At 39.6% G+C, this 17445-nt stretch overlaps 1 protein-coding gene across 2 annotated transcripts in view; it reads left to right on the top strand.

The window, feature by feature from the left end:
* CXXC4 (CXXC finger protein 4) overlaps nt 1-17445 on the top strand; it is a 420398-nt gene that overhangs the window by 395322 nt on the left and 7631 nt on the right. Inside the window, exons 4-5 of one of the 2 annotated variants that reach the window (XR_008958588.1) lie at nt 859-5693; nt 7003-11152. The gene's annotated coding sequence lies outside the window, so the exon portion shown is untranslated. Of the gene's footprint in view, nt 1-858; nt 11153-17445 lie in introns of both variants that reach the window. The other variant, XR_008958586.1, reaches the window with a different exon arrangement.

The raw sequence follows: 17445 nt of genomic DNA, 5'->3' as shown, positions 1-17445 counted from the left end.
CATTAACGGAGAAACATGAAACATTCAACATGGAAAAAAAATCTTCAAGTAATTAAATATGCGTTTGCTTTACACGGCCTATAAAGCATGATTCTTATACATACATGAGTGTTTTTCTTCTTGTTCTCCAATTTGGAATAGAAGAAAAGAATTATAAAATTTTAGATATTTTAGATAATTTGGCCTTCTATGTTGATATAAACATGTAGGGATTAAAATATAGATGTATAAATATCAAACACCTAAAATAAGTAATGCTAAGGAAGAATAATTTGTAAAATACTGAATTAGGGTTCTCTTTGTATTTGACTAGTAACATGATTTTTTGGACTAAAATATTGATACTTATTTTGAAAAAAAAATCTTTATTACAGATATCAACATGAAAAGTTTGATCCAGGAACACTGCTGTAAAATCTAAGAAGTGTGGCATTTAAATATGTTTGTAGGAAATTTAATTATGCTTTCTTTTATTTATGACAATGAATGCTTTCAATCTAATTGGAACACCTTATTAAAAATAAATGGTTAGGCTTAATAATGAGTCTATATCCATATTTATGAATTTTCAAATTATTTATTTTTCTTGAGTCATTTGTAGAATACATACTCATATATAAACACCAATTTCTTTTAAAGTGGTGGTATTCATCCTAAAAGCAAAGCATTTGTGTTTACAACATTGATAGCTTTATGATAGCATAAATTCACGTATTTCAAAATCTAACTGGTGAGTTGACAGGATTCTTACGTCACTTGACAGTGGATAGTTCAAATACAACTACTACTATTTTTATTGTTCTGTAATATTTACCGTATGTTCATGTTCAATCACTTATTTGCATGTCTCTTCTTTAGGGTGAGAAAGTCGACTTCTCCGAGTGGACCCTCTGCTCAGCTCATTCGTAAAAAGGTAACTCCTTGGAGTTAATGTCACCAGTAGCTCACAAACGTAGGTAATTACATAAAATATTACATTTCTCAAAAGCTTCCAACTGAAAAAAAAAGTATGCAATTAAAGTAGATTCCAAACAAACATACATTTCAATAAGCCTCACGTATATTAGATGCTGTCAGTGTCAGAATGACATTTATTTTAGTTCTTTTTGCTTTTTTAAAGGAATGGTTGATATCCTTAAAAATTATTTTCTATTTTCTAAGCAAGAAAGTATTTCAAAAAGTGGAAAGTACTGAGAACAAAACAAAAGCAATCTTGAGCAACTTTGAAAGAAGTTTACTCTGTTGCGTTCTCCGCCGCCCCCCCCCCCCCCCCCCCCCCCCCCCGCTGTCCTGGAAGCACTCTTTCATCTGGTGACAGAGGTCTTTTTAATGATAACTTAATAATTTTTTTATCAGATGCAAACACGTGTGATGATTCATTTGAAAATGACATGCATTCATTTGTAAATATAGTAACATTTCACATTTAATCAGGTAACACTTTCTTAAAGTCCTCGAACCCAGCCTTTGGGTTTCTAGCCCGGCTCCAAGGCAGACTGAAAAGGGGACTACTGATCTTCTATTATTTGCCTTTTTCTTGTCAAGCATTTTCATATGATTACCTCACCCATCCACACAAAGCATAGATGTGTTATGACCTCACATTTACAAAAAACATTAAATGATTTTCAAATGTTTGATTCCTAATCCTTTTTTCTTTTCTCACTGTACCTCCCAAATTATTTTACGCACGGCAGTCTTGGTTCATGTTAACTGCTTACTGTGAATCGTCATCAGTCTTCTCGCTGTGACACTCACTGTGGGGTTAAGACGTGATTTCTCAGTCTGGCTTTTAGGTGCCTGATCCCATCCAGGCCGTAGTTTTCAACCTTATTTTCCATTTTTGCTCCTATAAAACCTATGGCTGTGTTTCCTTTTTGTGTTAGTCTATGCCTACCCAGAAGTAGACAATACAACAGGGTTAGAGGTGTAAGAAATTTAGTATGGGACGGAGCCGGAGAAGGCGGGAGAACCTTGGGGACACAAAGGGTAGGTGATGCTTGTGTGAGACAGTGTAGGACTGAAGTCTGTGTGGCATGAGTGCTGGATGGCCACACAGTCCCGAGAAAGATCTACTTAGGCTCACCCAGACAAGCAGTGAATTTGCCCATTCCCTGAGGGCCCTTGTCAAAATGCTAAATCTGGAGAAAGTTAAGTCTGAAGAAAGCATCCCTTTCCCCAAGTCAATGAATTCTTCCTTATCCAGTCCTACCTTCTTGAGTAAGCACTTTCTAAATGCAACCCCAGGGCTACTTTCCAGACTTTTGCTGGTATATGCTAGCTAATTTTTACAAATACATTCGAATATAGTCTTTTTCTTCCCTTATCAAGCAACACTCAGCTGGGTAATTCTGGGATTTAACTTTAGTCATGCTCCTAGAAGCCAGGAGAGGTGTTGACAATAGGTCCTCAGGAGATACCTGCTATCTTGCTGACTAGTGGCCTCTGCAGCATCTTCTAACATGGCAGGGAGCATGGGAGTGGTAGGCCACCTCTGCAAGCTTTAAGGGTTAGTGCAAAGCCAACATCTTCAAGAACATCCATCTGTGTGCTCTCATCCCATATTTCAAGATCCCTGGTTTTCCCAACCAGGACCCTGAATTTGGTATAACAGATCTGCTTTTTCTGAGCATTCTAAGGTCTCTGGAGTTCTGTGACTCTATCAGATCTTTGATCTGCTGTTTAGCTGTTCTGCTCTTCCAGTCCAGGAGTCGAGAGCTTTTTGTTGGTTACCAAGAGTCTCTCTGGCTTTTATACTTATTAACTACTTGTTAATTGTCCTTGGTGCCTCACCATTGGTAGGGTGTCAGTATCAATACAATTTAGCAGTAACCAGCAAACTCTACCATCTTTTAAATTTCTGAACCATTATACCTGAAAGACAAATCGTCATCCAGTGAAATCTTTAGCAATAGGGCCTTGTATCAGGTACTTTGTCTTATCCGCGTTCCGTTCAGACTGAGTGGTTAAGATGAGCCATATCTAAATCCTCATGTTACCGCTTGTTTTATCAGACCCTCTCCGGACGATACATCTACACTCGAATTAGTTGATCTGCAGAGAAGCAGGTGTCAAAAGAGGGTTAGAGATGCAAGAGATTATTGGGGAAAGGAGCAGCAATCAGTGAGGGTAGGCATCGGATCATGATACAGGTTTAACAGCTGTGGTAGAAGAGAGGAAGGATGGGGAATTAGGTGGGAAGAATCTCAGACTGCAGCACAGTTCTAATAAACATTTGGTTAGGCCAGTGGTAGTCCTTGAACCAAAGTCCACTTTGGAGAAGTTCTACGTGTTACCTTGCCACGCTCAGTCACTGGATGAGAGCAACCAGCAGGTGTGACATTAGAATGACTGTGGAAGTAGACCTAGAGGACGGAGCTGGAGCCATCAGTTAATCACGTATCCTATAGCAGGAGAGGTAAGCAGTGCATTTTCATGAGCCTCCCAGTAACCATTTCCTGAATAAATGGATGGCATAGTCGTGATTGGGAACACGGATTTGGGAGTCAGACTTCATGAGTTCAGATGCTGCTGGACCACCTACTAACTATGGTAACTTGGCCAAGTTAATATATATAATTGCGCACTTGTTCATCTTTAAATTGGTAGTAATGGTGGCACTCACAGAGCCACTGGAGGAATTAAAAGAGGTCATTCACATGAAAGCTGCCATTAATATGATGATTATGTTCACAGTCCAGTCATTCCAAAAAATGCAACTTTCTTTCTTTTTCTGTAATGGAACTTGTTGTTTTCACGTCCCTCCCTAATCCTAGCTGGTGTTAGAAACTAAATCGTTGGTAATTCTGTGCCTTCCTAGATAGCACGATGATTATAAGCACTATTTAGAATCAGACTACTGGGATTCAAATACCAACTCTCCCATTTCTAATAGAATGAAGTTGGATAAGTTATTTAAACTCTCTGCGACCTAGTTGTGCCATCTGTAAAATGGTGATACTTTAATGGTTGATCCCTTTTAATCTGGTTATAACTAAAAATTTGGTAAGAATAATGCCTGGTCCTATTAAGTGCTCGATCAAGGCTGGCTCTTATTGTTCCTATCCTTGGACTGGATTATATCCAATCCTGTTTTTGGTATCTCAATCCTACGTGTTTAATTATACCTTCCAAAGTTGGCGGGGGGGTGGTGGTGGTGGCAGAGTAGAGGGCCCTTTCCGGGAACCTAACAAAATCTAAGCCCTAGCTTCCTTTTGGGTTATCTTCCATTTTTCTCACTCTGCGGAATCTTTATGTAGTCTGAGTGGGGAGGTCTGGTTCTTTATTCCTTGTTTATGGCATAAACTTTATGCCTTAAAAGGTTCAGGGCTTAGTTTCTTTCACTGCAAAAAGACTTGCCTTTTGAGATTAAAAGGGGTTTTGGGGTTTGTTTTGTTTTGTTTGGTTTGGTTTGGTTTTTGTTTTGTTTGTTTTTTCTTTTTTTAAAATCAAAAGGTTTTTCTTTGTATATTGTTATATCCTATCTCTCCCCTAATACGAGAGGAGGAATAGAGAAGGGGTCAAAGAATCAAAGGAAATAGAATTCCAAGAGGCAAATCTTAGTTAATATCTCAAAATATTATTCCTCCACAGTGTTTCTGTTTAGGCTCTTCTTGCTATTAATTGGAATTCTATATATTCAAGTTGCAATTTGGATGCCTTCTCTTCTTGGAAGCACTCCTTATCACTCCAGTCCAAAGTGCTTTCTTCTTCTAACTTTATTAAAGCAGTCATTAGCACGTTCATTTTAAATGGCCTGGTCCATACTCTAACCTTTCCCACTAGACAATGTGGTGGTAATAAACCTTATTCTTTTTTGATACATATATTCTCTTCAGCACCTAACACAGGGCTTGACACATAGAAGCACTTAAAAGTGTTGAACATATTAATTGAGCAAATTCCTGGAAGCTGGTTATAGTAAAGGGTTACGATTCTGTCTGAAACTCTACTTAAATTGTCTTGGTCTTCAACGGCCTTATCTGCTGTTATGGATCATTGATATCGATGTAACTAAATACAGCATATTAATCTTTATTTTGGTTAAAAAAATATTAAGCATTCTATGTGCCATCCATTTTATCAGACTCAGGAGATGCAAAATTGAATAAGGCTTGCCATCAAAGAGACAGATTCTTAAAACAAGCAATTCTAAATGATACGTATACCCAGCACAGAGCCTGACACACGGTAGCCGTGAGAACTGTTAGAGAAGCAATGAATAAAGAATTCTGATGGCGTTATGCATGGTTTCCTTGGGAGCACGGAGCAGATGCCTTTTATTTGTCCCAAGAAAGTCTTAAAGGAGGCTGTGACCAAGCTGAGTCTCGGAGGATGAACAGCAGTCAGACAAGGAGAAGAAACAGAGGGACAGGCTTGGCAGCATAAGCAAGAACATGGTGGGCTAAAACAACAGAATTATGTACTTTAGGTCTTAAAAAAAAAATCCGATTTGTTTATATTTTAGCCAGAATACATTTTCTGGACAACACAGGGTTGTGGTTTAGAGTATGGACTCTGGAGCCAGACAACCTAGGTGTAAATCTTGGTTCGATCACTTAGTAACTGGCTGTGTCATCCTAGTCAAGCACCCTTTCTGAGCCTAGGCACTCCACCTGCAAGCCTGGGAATCTCTTACTGTTGCTATGAACCTCAGAAGAAGCCATCTAGGAGCACCTGAGTGACTCGGTCAGGTAAGCATCTGACTGTTGGTGTAGGCTCAAGTCATGATCTCATGCATTGTGGGATCAAGCCCCGCACCGGGCTCTGAACTCAATGCTGGGTCTGCCTGAAAGAGTCTCTCCCTCTTCGCCTCCTCCCGCTTGCTTGCTCTTTCTGTCTCAAATAAATAAATAAATAAATAAATCTTTTTTAAAAAATGAGGCCATACATGTGAAGCATTCAGAAATATCAAAGGTGGGGGGGTATCTAACAGAGTAAATGCTCAACAAATTTTAGGTTGATGAAAATTAGATAGCATTTTCTTTTTCTACAACTTTTCATAAGAACTAGTTCACATTGAGCATCATTGAGACCCTTGTTCGCATCCAGAGATTCATAGTACGGAGACAATAGGGTAAAGAGTCCGCTGTCCTAGGAAACTCAGCAGAATCACTTGGGAATCTTTTAAAATCACCTATCCATTTGGCTTTCCTTCTAACCCCCAATTTCAGAAGAATCGCCACCACTTTAGTGAATCAGTATTAGTGGGGGAGAGTGTAGTGTGACATTTTATTCAGGGATGTTGGGACAGAAAACTTAACTTGGCAAATGTTCTAGATACAGAATGGGTACAGTTTAGTTCTAGATTGAGATGGCTGATATATATGACCTCAGGTCTCTTATGTTTCACCAGTTTGTCTTCTTGCGAAGACTAGGAAAATACCAAGATGGCACACTTGTTCTGGGTATGCTACTGTGTCCGTGACTTCTAGTAAGGACTCCATAATCAATCCATTCCTTCGCTGCTTTCCTAGTGAAAAAGGTGTTATTTTTAAACCTTTTTTGTACAACGAGTCAAGAGAAGATAGAAATGAACAGGGAAAAAATCCAATGTTTCAACTCAAAAATCTTAATTTTTAAGTTATGGCAAATGAATTCTACAATGATAAATAAAACTTGCGAAAATGGACTTTGGCTACCCTGTGATTTTCATTCACGGGAGGAAGTGCTTGGGAAGTGTGGTGTGCGTGTAGGGAGTGTGTCACGATGCTTTTCTTGGCTCAAATTCATTAACTCACTATTTAAAACTGGTCATGTTTTAGCTAGATACACTGGTTATATTTATAAAGACTTTCATTTTGCCAAGTGATTAACCATTAGGATTTTATCTTACGTGTTTGACTCCGGATATACCATAATCTCGATCAAAACAATCTCACCTATTTAGTCAGAAAATTTCAATATGAAGCACCCGCTTTGTGTTGAACACTCATAGTTGCTTTATTTGTAAAGTGGAATAACTCTTTTTTTTAAAGATTTTATTTATTTATTTGACAACAGAGAGACAGCCAACGAGAGAGGGAACACAAGCAAGGGGAGTGGGAGAGGAAGAAGCAGGCTCCCAGTGCAAGAACCTGACATGGGGCTCGATCCCAGAACTCCAGGATCACGCCCTGAGCCAAAGGCAGGCGCTTAACGACTGAGCCACCCAGGCGCCCCTGTAAAGTGGAATAACTCTTGAGACTAAGATTTAGATGATACGAATATGGTATGTTTCCCTATGTTATTGGTTAAAACCATACAAATCAAGAAAAATATGATTTAAAAAATTGGGACACTTTATGGCATTACAGTGATTAACATACAGTTAATTCATAACATAATATTTTGCATGAGTCTATAGGTATAAAGCTATGTTATGGCCCAACAATCCAATACAGGTGTGGCATTTTGATGTGCTACAAATTGCTACTTTCAAAATCTATTTTAGAGCAATTCTCCTAAGCCATAAATAATTATATGTAATAATGATGGCATCTTAAACTTGTGTGTTATTTTACAATTTTCAAAATGTGGTAATTTTTATAAGTTTCCTTTCAACTTCATGCAAATCGAGTAAAAAGTTGGCTCTATTAGAAGTAATAATGGTTTAGGATTTGAACACACAGTACGTTCCCGACATTGCGTTAACGTGCATTCACGATGTATAACTTAAATGCCTTAACTCTTCTAATCTCCGAAAGAAGCCTGTGAGGGAGGGTCTAGCACTGTCCTCATTGTACAGAAGAGGAAACCAAGGCTGAAACCAAGTTAACATAACTGTTCGTTGGTAGAGCAAGAATTGACCTAAAGATCTGCCTGATGTGAAGTCCACATCCTTCAGCATTGTGTCACACTGCCTCATGGGATGTCTCCTGGCTGGCATCTATGACGTCATGCATTGCTTCCATACATAGTACCTGGGTGGGATATTTTGACATCATATGATTAGAACCTTAATCAACTGTTCGATTTTTTTGAAACTAGTTCCATAAGCACAGAATTGTAAAAATGACAGTTCAGCAAGGAATTAATTTGTACATGTAGGGTCAATGAAAAATATCTCTAATTGTTGAAAATGTACCAGTTTACATTCGGACGGCCTGGGTCCAGAGCGTCTCCTCTTTTGATCTTATTTCCTTGTCTTCCTGAAGAGCCTACATTGTCCTGGCAGAGCCTGCTGGCTGAGCAGGCTGTCATTTCTTGGACAATCTTTCCAAGCTGGCAGACATGCTATTCCAAGGCTCTCACAGTTGTTATGAGTTTTGTGGGAGATTTACAGATTCCTCCCGAAGATACCTCATTTTCCTGCTGATACTACTGCCTGCTTTCCTTGCAGTAAATCCTTATTATCTCACTTTATTTCTCCATTTTCTCCTTTCTTTCTAATCACATGGCTTTTGCTTCTCTCCACCTATCACCAAAACTCACTTCTGCTTATCCCTGGGCTGTTGGCATTCTCATTTAGACATCACTCTTGTTATGTCGGCTTGTTTATTTGTGGGTTTATGCAGGCCTTCCTAATTTTTTGCATCTATCCTCCATCAACATCCCCATTTTGTCAGAAAGGACCACCTTCTGGGTAACACCGCCAGGAATACATTTCTCCCCCAGGAAATATGACAAAACCTTTCTCTCCAGTGCTTCCTGTTCTTTCCCTTTAAAGCATTTCTCTGCTGAAGCAGCTAAGTGGCTGCACAACATAATCCCGTATAACGCTGGCAGAAATGCTATTTCACAGCATCCGTGTTTAACTCTTCACTGTCCGTTCTGTGCAAGTCGTACAAAGGCACATGCATTTTCGCTCAAGAGACACTTTTTAAGCAATTAGGATCTGTCAACCTCTTTAAACCCTGTGCTATATATTTTTCTTTGTTGTTCCAGGGTGCTCTGACCCCCCCCCCCAAAAGGTAACTCTATGGACTGCATCCATGGGCTGCATTTCCCGCTGGCTTCTGGGTGGGGTTCAGAATATGCAAGACACTAGCAGGTAGGAAGGACACTGAAGACGAAGGATTTATTCCCTCAGTCCTCTCCCTGTGGGGTTCGCTTCTGACTGGCGATATCCCTGTAGCAAAGGCCACAGCTCTCGGACCAGGAGACCTCTCCACAGAACGACCCACTCTGGGTTCTGTAATTACTACCCCGCCCCCGGCCTCCAGTCCGGCTTTCATCTGTGTTCGCTTCCCAGTCCTGCTGTATCCATTACTGGTCCCCCAAGTTCCTGCCACACCCCTTGAAATAAGTCTCATTACTGGGCAGTCCTCAAATCACAAACTTGGAGTGTAGCATCTGTGTCCCGAGCGGACTGACGTAGACTTTGAGTACACCATAAGGGATGAGACACAGTCGTTGCCTTTAAGGAACTTGAACTGTAGAAATGGAGCCAGCTCTGTAAACACATGAATTATAGAACATGTGATAGAAGCCGATATAAGATACAGAAGAGAAAGTGATTGGTACCCTCTGGGAAGAGGGTATCAGAAAGGGCTTTTGAGAGCAATGCTTGAGTGATACCTGCAGAGATGAGCCGGTTATCAACCGTCTGATGAAAGGGCTGGGCTGTGGCCAGGGCGGAAAGGCCGTTCTCGGATGAAGGAACAGAGCGAGTGAAGCAGGAACGCCTGGGACGGTATCCTGCGCACACCACTGCGAACTCCTGGTCAGCAGAGCTCACAGGGAGAGGAGCACGAGAGTCTAGAGGAGTCTGAGGATCTTAGAGGGGCTAATGCACCACACGGGTATTTGGACCTCATTCTGTATGTCATGGGGAGCCACAGAAGTCTGTAGCCTACAAAGTGGAAAAATGAATTTTGTCTTTAGACAGAGCACTTCGGTGACAATGAAACTCATTTGAAGGAGAACATAGCTGAAGACATGGAGAGGAATAGAAGCAGGGAAGAAACAGGAGACTCACTCAAGCACTAACAGCACAAAAAAATGTTAAAGAGGTAGAACTGATAAAACTGGCCCAGTATTGGAAATGGAGGTGAAAGAGAAAGAGAGCCTGGGAGCCTCGGTGGCGCAGTCTGTTAGGCAACTGGCTCTTGGTTTCGGCTTGGGTCGGGATCTCAGAGTTGTGATCTCAGTATCCTTAGATGGAGCTCCCATCAGGCTCAGTGCCCAGTCCGCTTAAGATTCTCTCTCCCTTTGCCCCTCCCCCACCCTCTCCAAAATCATCAATCAATCAATCAATCAATCAATCTTTAAAAACAGAAAGAGAGAATCCTGGGATGATCGTCCGGCATCTGGCTTGGCGGTTGGTAGCACCGTTTCATGAGACTTGAAGTGCAAGGGAAAGGTATGCTTTGGGATCAAATAATAAGGAAAGACAGCTCGCTTTGGGGTTGAGCTTTTCGTGGGACACTCACATGTAGAAACCGGAGTGTGCAGAAGTGAGCTCTGGACCAATGATGCAGAGTTAAGCATCAATACAATAAATGTAGTTGCTGCTACAGAAATGGTTGGGAATACTCAGGAAGGGTGTTTCACTTCATAAAAGGAGAAGGACATGGACAGAATCAGCAACATTTATGTAATGATTTTAAAAATAAAGGTAGTCTTCAGAGTACGCTAAGCATATCCGTAGTCAATTTCTCATGTAACTTATTAGGTGTGCACCATCTAGCTAGGTTATAGACAGCTTATCTTCCTAACTTCACAAATGAAGAAACTCTGCTTTAGAGAGTAAAGCTAAGGTCACAGCCCCACAAACTAGTACAAATGAGGCTAGAATCCAAGCCTTATCTCTTTTGTATCATATCCTACCACCTTCTTATTGTTTTATTTTAGCAATATTTCTAAATATAAGGCAAGAAATAAAGAATAGAGGAAAATATAGACAAAGGACTCTTGGGAGCCATAAAAAATGTGATGGAAACGACTGTTTGTACTTTATAATGTGCCCTTGTTTAAGACATTGTATTTTGAGGAAGGCAACCTTATTTATTTTACATGTTTGAAGCTGTGTTTCAAATTTCATTTGTTTAACCTGTTTATGCTTTTATTTTCCTCACCTAAACTTACTTTATATTTTCTCTACTCACCCCGACCGCCACGGGAGCTCTTCCTCACTACCCTCGACTGTCTCACACACGACTGTGGCTGTGTTAAAAGCACCAGGGCTCTAAAGACTGGCGTATCCTGCCACAGGACTGCCTCAACTTTACAGGTAAGCAGTACACAGGGGTATAGATCTTGAAACTAATTTGGAAACCGAAGAGGGCTTTGTACCAGGTTCCTGCTTCACATCTCTCTAGTAGTTTCCTGAATCATAATCAAAGATATGAATTGGAAAGGCTTTGTGAAGGAAAAATGCACAGATAAGAGTCCTTAGATTAATGTTAATGCTATGCATTATGCAACATGACCCGTACACTAGAATATTCGTATTAGGTAGATGATACCACAATATAATAATTTATGGCTGACTTTCACAGACACCATTGGATAGATTCATGATTTACTAAAGGAAAAGAGCTAATCAGGAAAGTCCTTATACTAATGCCATATCCTAATGCCAATTTCTGAGTGTTTTGTCGAAGACTTAAAGTAAGGGCTAAGAAAACAGATCGAATAAAAGTAAAGTCATCATGCGGGCCTGCTCCACTCTGCAGATGAGGAAAAAAATGAATCCTCCATCTTCAAATTAGTTGTAGGTTTAGTGGGGGAAAGATAAGGAACCTCCTTTCCAACTGCTTCTATTTTCTATTTTGAACGCAGTCATCATCTGAAATTCAGGGAATGAGGAGGTGTTGATTGGGAGAGAAAGGAGGGAAAGATGCAGATGAGTAGTCCCTCAGAGAACAGGAGCGTAAACTGACTGGGGAAATGTGCTAGGCTTTCCAGGCTGGGCGAAGCCTCACTTGGAGTCTGTGGTCAGTGATCAAGAGTAAAACCCATCAAGATGGCGGTGAGTTTTCCACCATCCACGTTCACCAGAGGTGTGGAATCTGATGTGAACAGAGAGGTAGATTTAGCAGGAAAGAACTGTGAAGAGATAGACGGAGCCAGGGAGTTTATGTAATGCAGTGATTTTTAATGATGTAACATGGAATCTCCGCTTGTTGAGGGGAAAGGGAATATGAGCGGATAGTGGGTAGTAAAAACTCAGTGGATCAAACTGGCGATGGATTCAAAGAACTGTTGGAATGGGGCTGCCCGAAGGAATGAGGTGGATTAGCAGGATAATTGACCTAAAATTTTAAATCACTGAATGAAAAATTGAAAAAAAAAAGTGAAAGACTAGCAAACACTCTAGATGTTAAAGTTTGAGAAGATTGCAGCAAAAGAGGTGTGAGGGCAGATGTAAGGGGCATTTTCTTCTTTTGCTACACGTCTGCTAACCTAGCTGAAAGTACAAATTTGAACAGCAGTGTCTTGATTATCTGCTAAACAAAGTGAGTTTGTTTCGTGCATATAAATGCATGAACATCTCATAGTTAGATTCTAATTGATTTGTACATAGTAAACCTATCACATAAAGTGGGGCCAAGGCATGCTAAGTGTCTATTTAAAATGTTCTCATTTTCAAAGGGTACTAGCCAAGAAATTATTTTAGCTATATGACCCCATATATCATAATTTCTTGGCAAGATTGCCCTATATTTTATTTTATATTTTCTCCCAGGAAAACAGAATTCTGGGAATGCCAATGGTATGAGCTTTCTGGAAAGACATTTTCTAAGTCAAAATTTTAGAGAAATGAAGGCTCTGACAAATTTTGCAAAAATGATTTCAAGACAGTGTGTACTAATTAAACTCCTAATAGTTAATGTCTCTGCTTAATACACCTTTATCACAGTATTGGGTTTTATTATTTTATTCTTCACTAATTTCATGATAAAATAGTATCTCATAGATACATTTATTGGCATGTGTCTGATTATTAGTATGATTTAAATCTTTCCCTAATTTTAGTCTCTTATATTTCATTTTTTAGGTATCAGTTCATATCTTCTATTTTTCCACTGAGCAGTCGATTTCTTAACAGCTTGTTTTTAGATATAATATTAAGTCTTTAATTTTTTGGGCAAATATTTGTCCAATTGTTTGTTTTTAATGTGATTATTTAAGGTTTTTGACACATGCATTTTAATTTATATGTAGTCATTCAAATGTCGTAAGAATTGTGCACTCTATGCATTATCATTCTCACTCTCCACATGAGAGAACAGAGATTCAGACAGGTTGAATAATCTGCCATAGGTCCCACAAAGCAAAGTTTAGCTGCAAGACTGTATGGCCCCAGAACTCATTCATTTTCCTGTGTTACACTGTAACTGGACATGTAAAGTCTGACGATGAGAGGATTTTAATAGGAAACATGTAATAAGGGGCTAAAGTAAGAGCAGAGTGAAGAACCATATTTGGGAAGTATAAGTACAATTACAGCAAGGGCTGAAGAAAATGGATCCATAGAACAAAGGACAGTGATGAGTTGACAATTACTCCAAGATTTCCTGCATGGCTGGCTGCTGATATAGTGGCATTACCAGTGTGACAAAGAAACCAGGCACAGAGCTCTGTCACTGCAAGATGATAAGCTGAATTGTCTTCTCCACATTTCATTTCTGTTAGTGACAGTACATACAGTTTGAAATGCCTTGTACAGAAAACTCTCGCCAAGTTGGGTGGAGAGGCCAAGTTCACAGTTAGACAAGTAGATTTGGACAGGTTTTCTGCACACAGATGGAACCAACTGACAAGCCCAATGTTTGGTGTATGGCAAGAAGGGCAGAGCACCTATTAATTTCCAGAGGAAGCTCCACAAAGCAGTTTAAGGAGGAAGGGGGTTTGCGAAAGGAGGTAGGGAGATTTCTGCTGGGATGCAATATATAGGTCTCTGAAAACCCTTGTGTTTCATAACATTTATGGAAGAAGAGCAGCGTGCACAGGAGGATAGGTTTGGAGTAGACCACTTAAAACTTTTGTAGTTTTGTGAAACTAAGGAACTTTGAAAGTTCATAATCAATGCACTAACAAAAACCAGTAACAATCCTAAAAAAAAAAAAAATACTAACACAGTTTGAAAGATGTGTTAAGTTCCTTGTACATGAAGAACAACTGGAGTAAATACAGGGCATTTACCCCTAAAAAATAGGTGGAGGAAGTCTTACGAAAGGATTTTAACAAAAGGCTGAGGTTGCTGAGTTATAGAGAGAATGAGAAAATGCACACCCATCAGGGAGAACATGCAATACTATTTCCAAGACAGAACGTGTGGCCAGACTGAGCTAAGAGCAAGAACATGGGGTGAATGCCCATCACGCCCTGTTTGATGCTCTGTGTGCTCCTGCTGGGGTCAGCAGTGCGAGAACTTAGAGGAACGAAATACCAACACACTAGGGGAAAAAACTGTGTATGAACTAATGCAACTTCCGTGTCAGACTGACATTGTTCTCTCACTCACAAATCGTAATGGAGGCAATTTGCCCACAGAATGAGAGCAAACTGTATTTCAGAATTCAAGGCCATGGAAGGTCTACTTTATAATCCAGATCAGTCCTCCCACCCTTGACACTCTCATTTGCTATATAATTTTCCTACTTGGCATTCCTCACAATTTGTATCTTCTGCCCACTATCCATTAAGCTCTATGAGGGCAGGGACCTTAATTATTTTGTTCACCACCATGTCCACTTTGTCTAGTATAGAGCCTAGCGTATACGGTATCAATGCATTTTTATGAATCGAATGAAAACAAACATGATAATCATTTATCGATTCAAAGATAAACGCTCACCATGTCAGCCCGTGTGAGAACTGCTGTGAGCAAGTCACAGCCCTGCTTTTTGAGAAGGTCCCTCGCTAGGTCTAGTGGGAGAGAGAGAGAAATATGCAATTACGGTACTGTGTGTTTAGTAATGCTTAAATAAGGTAGGTACAAGATGCTATGAAATCACACTTGGGTACAGATTTGGCCTCTGGAAAAAGGAGCTTTCAGAGGAAGTGGATTTTAATATGAAACCTGACACATGATCAGGACTGAGAGAAATGTAAGGAACAGGGAGGGCAGAGATTTCTAGATAAGAGCATGTACCAAACGTGGAACTGAGTGAGCACCTGAAACATTTCCAGAAGTAGGTAGCTGGGGTCAGTTGATAGAATTATGTGGAAACTGAAAGGATGCTAATTGCCATTAAAGATAAACCACACATTTCTAATTCACTTCCAGTGTTCCTGGTCAGGCAGTTTCCAATGTCATAATTCAGGGATCCATGCTTCCCTTGTCTTATATGACTATCTTTTTCTAAGTCCTCACTTAGCAGACAGGTGGAAAAAGACACCACGGGAAAGACACGCCCGTGTCTTAACTACTCTGATGCAGAAGAGACATACCATTCCTACTCACATTCCACTGATCCGACTTCAGTCAGATGAGTACCGCTAATTGCAAGAGACGTTGGGACATGCAATCCAGCTCTGCAAACAGTTGAAAACTAAATGGGTTTTCATGAACATAGAGCAGCCTTTGCCATCTGCGGGGGTGATAAAATAAAAAATGACAAGGTTGGAGAGTCAAAATAGGACAGTTGATGAAGGACATTCTATTCCATGTTTACACTTCACCCTAAAGAAAATGCAATGCTAGAGAAAAATTTTGATTTGAAGTATGGCAATATGATACTTGGACTTTGAGTAGACATAGTAGGCAGCTGTTAAGGTAGACTGGATAGAGGTGAGGCAGTTTAAAGCTGAACAACTCAGACTCTGATGGAGACAATGGCAAGTGCGGGTAACGGCAGTAAGGTCGATTCTAGAACTGATAAAGAAGCATCGTCATTAGGATTTTACCATGTGTGAGGGACCATGAGGAAGAGAGGGGAGTCACTAGTTTCAGGCTTGAGCCAACTGAATAGGTAATGGTGATAGTATTTGTTGAGACAAGGAGTGGAGATAGGTTGAAAAGTGAAGATACAGCTGATGAACTCAAGATTTAAACTCTTGGATGGCTGTAGTACATTGTATCCCTCAACCTCTGGTCCCTATGTTGTACTTATTGTGGAGACCAACTGATGCACATTCATTACCCACCCAGATGGAGTGATTCACTCACTTAGATCTGATTGACTATTTGAAATTAAAATTTCAGTGGAGTGGGAAAAAAAAAAATTAAGTGTACCAGAGAGTATGTAGGGAAGTTAATACACATGGTGCAGGAATTTGGTTAAAGCTCACTACTTCCATTTCATAGTTGTGTCATAGCCAATATTCTAATAATATGGTTCATAACCTTAGAAAGTAAGCTCAGACACATACTCTTTCTCTCTGTAGGCTGTGTGGGATTCTTCCTTACAATATGTTTCCAGTGTTTTCTCTCTATATAGATATAGATACATGATATGGATATAGATAGATGATATATAGATATCTCTCTCCATATATATATATATATACACACACACACACACACATATATATATATACACACACACATGCACATATAATATATATATAAATAGAAACAAATTTAAATATAGATCTCTCTCTCTCTCTCTCTCTCTCCCCCCCCATATATATACATAAAACACTGGAAACATTTATTTCCTGATATTATATTTATGAATATTTATGAATCTGTCAAAGTTTTTTCCTCATATTGAGTTTAACTAATGAAGCAAAGAGACTGTATCAAGTATAAAGATGAATTACAGATGAAAATATGTCAAAGGTTCAAATCACCAACAGAAGTATCCCGAGGACTGAGCAAGTTATCTGGTAAATTCATGTAGATAAATAGCCAGTTTGGATAATATTGACTTGTTGCTACTTATCTCACTTTCTTTGGTAAAAGCCAGTCCAGAGTAGCTAATTAATTCAAATTATTTTTGCTGGAATTATCCTGGTTGATGGTATATTATAATTCCTAGATAAAGATAATCCCCAGAGAATTGGTCCACTTTCTGTTTAATTTTGACTGTTGACAATACATTTATATGAGGACCTCTGGAATCATTAATAGAGGTAAGAGAAAAAGAAACCATCAGAAATCTTGGTTTATGAACTCAATTGCATGGCTTAACACTTGGCAACCTGTTCCCAGGTCTTATATTGGTTTACTGGCCTGCTCCCCAGCTCCCACAGCCCTTTGTGAAGTTAATGAGGTAGTATGTATAAAGCTCTTTGAACTGAAATGGGAAAGGGATTATCTAGCTACAAGGAGATATGATAGAGAAAACAGCCATGATGAATGAGAGTTTGCTGGAAGGATCCTGGCTGGATTCATCTTGATACTTTAACTGCTATCAAACTCATTATTTTATGAAGGAAAGAATACAGGAGAAACAGTCTGTTCCACACTTTGTAAGTCAACCCTTTTCCTCCAGTTTTTTGTGTTTTTTTTAAAGACAGACTGGAAAGATGATTAAAAAGAAGGATTGGATTTTTTTTTTTTTTCTTAAGAGAGCTGTGCCATTTCCAGTGCATGTGGGAAGAGAGTTCTTCAGTCATAGTGCAGCTCCT

Source organism: Ursus arctos, unplaced genomic scaffold (assembly GCF_023065955.2).
Source record: "Ursus arctos isolate Adak ecotype North America unplaced genomic scaffold, UrsArc2.0 scaffold_11, whole genome shotgun sequence".
Taxonomy (NCBI): Eukaryota; Metazoa; Chordata; class Mammalia; order Carnivora; family Ursidae; genus Ursus; species Ursus arctos.
Note: the sequence above shows the minus strand (reverse complement) of the source record. Positions and strands in the feature narration are given on the sequence as shown.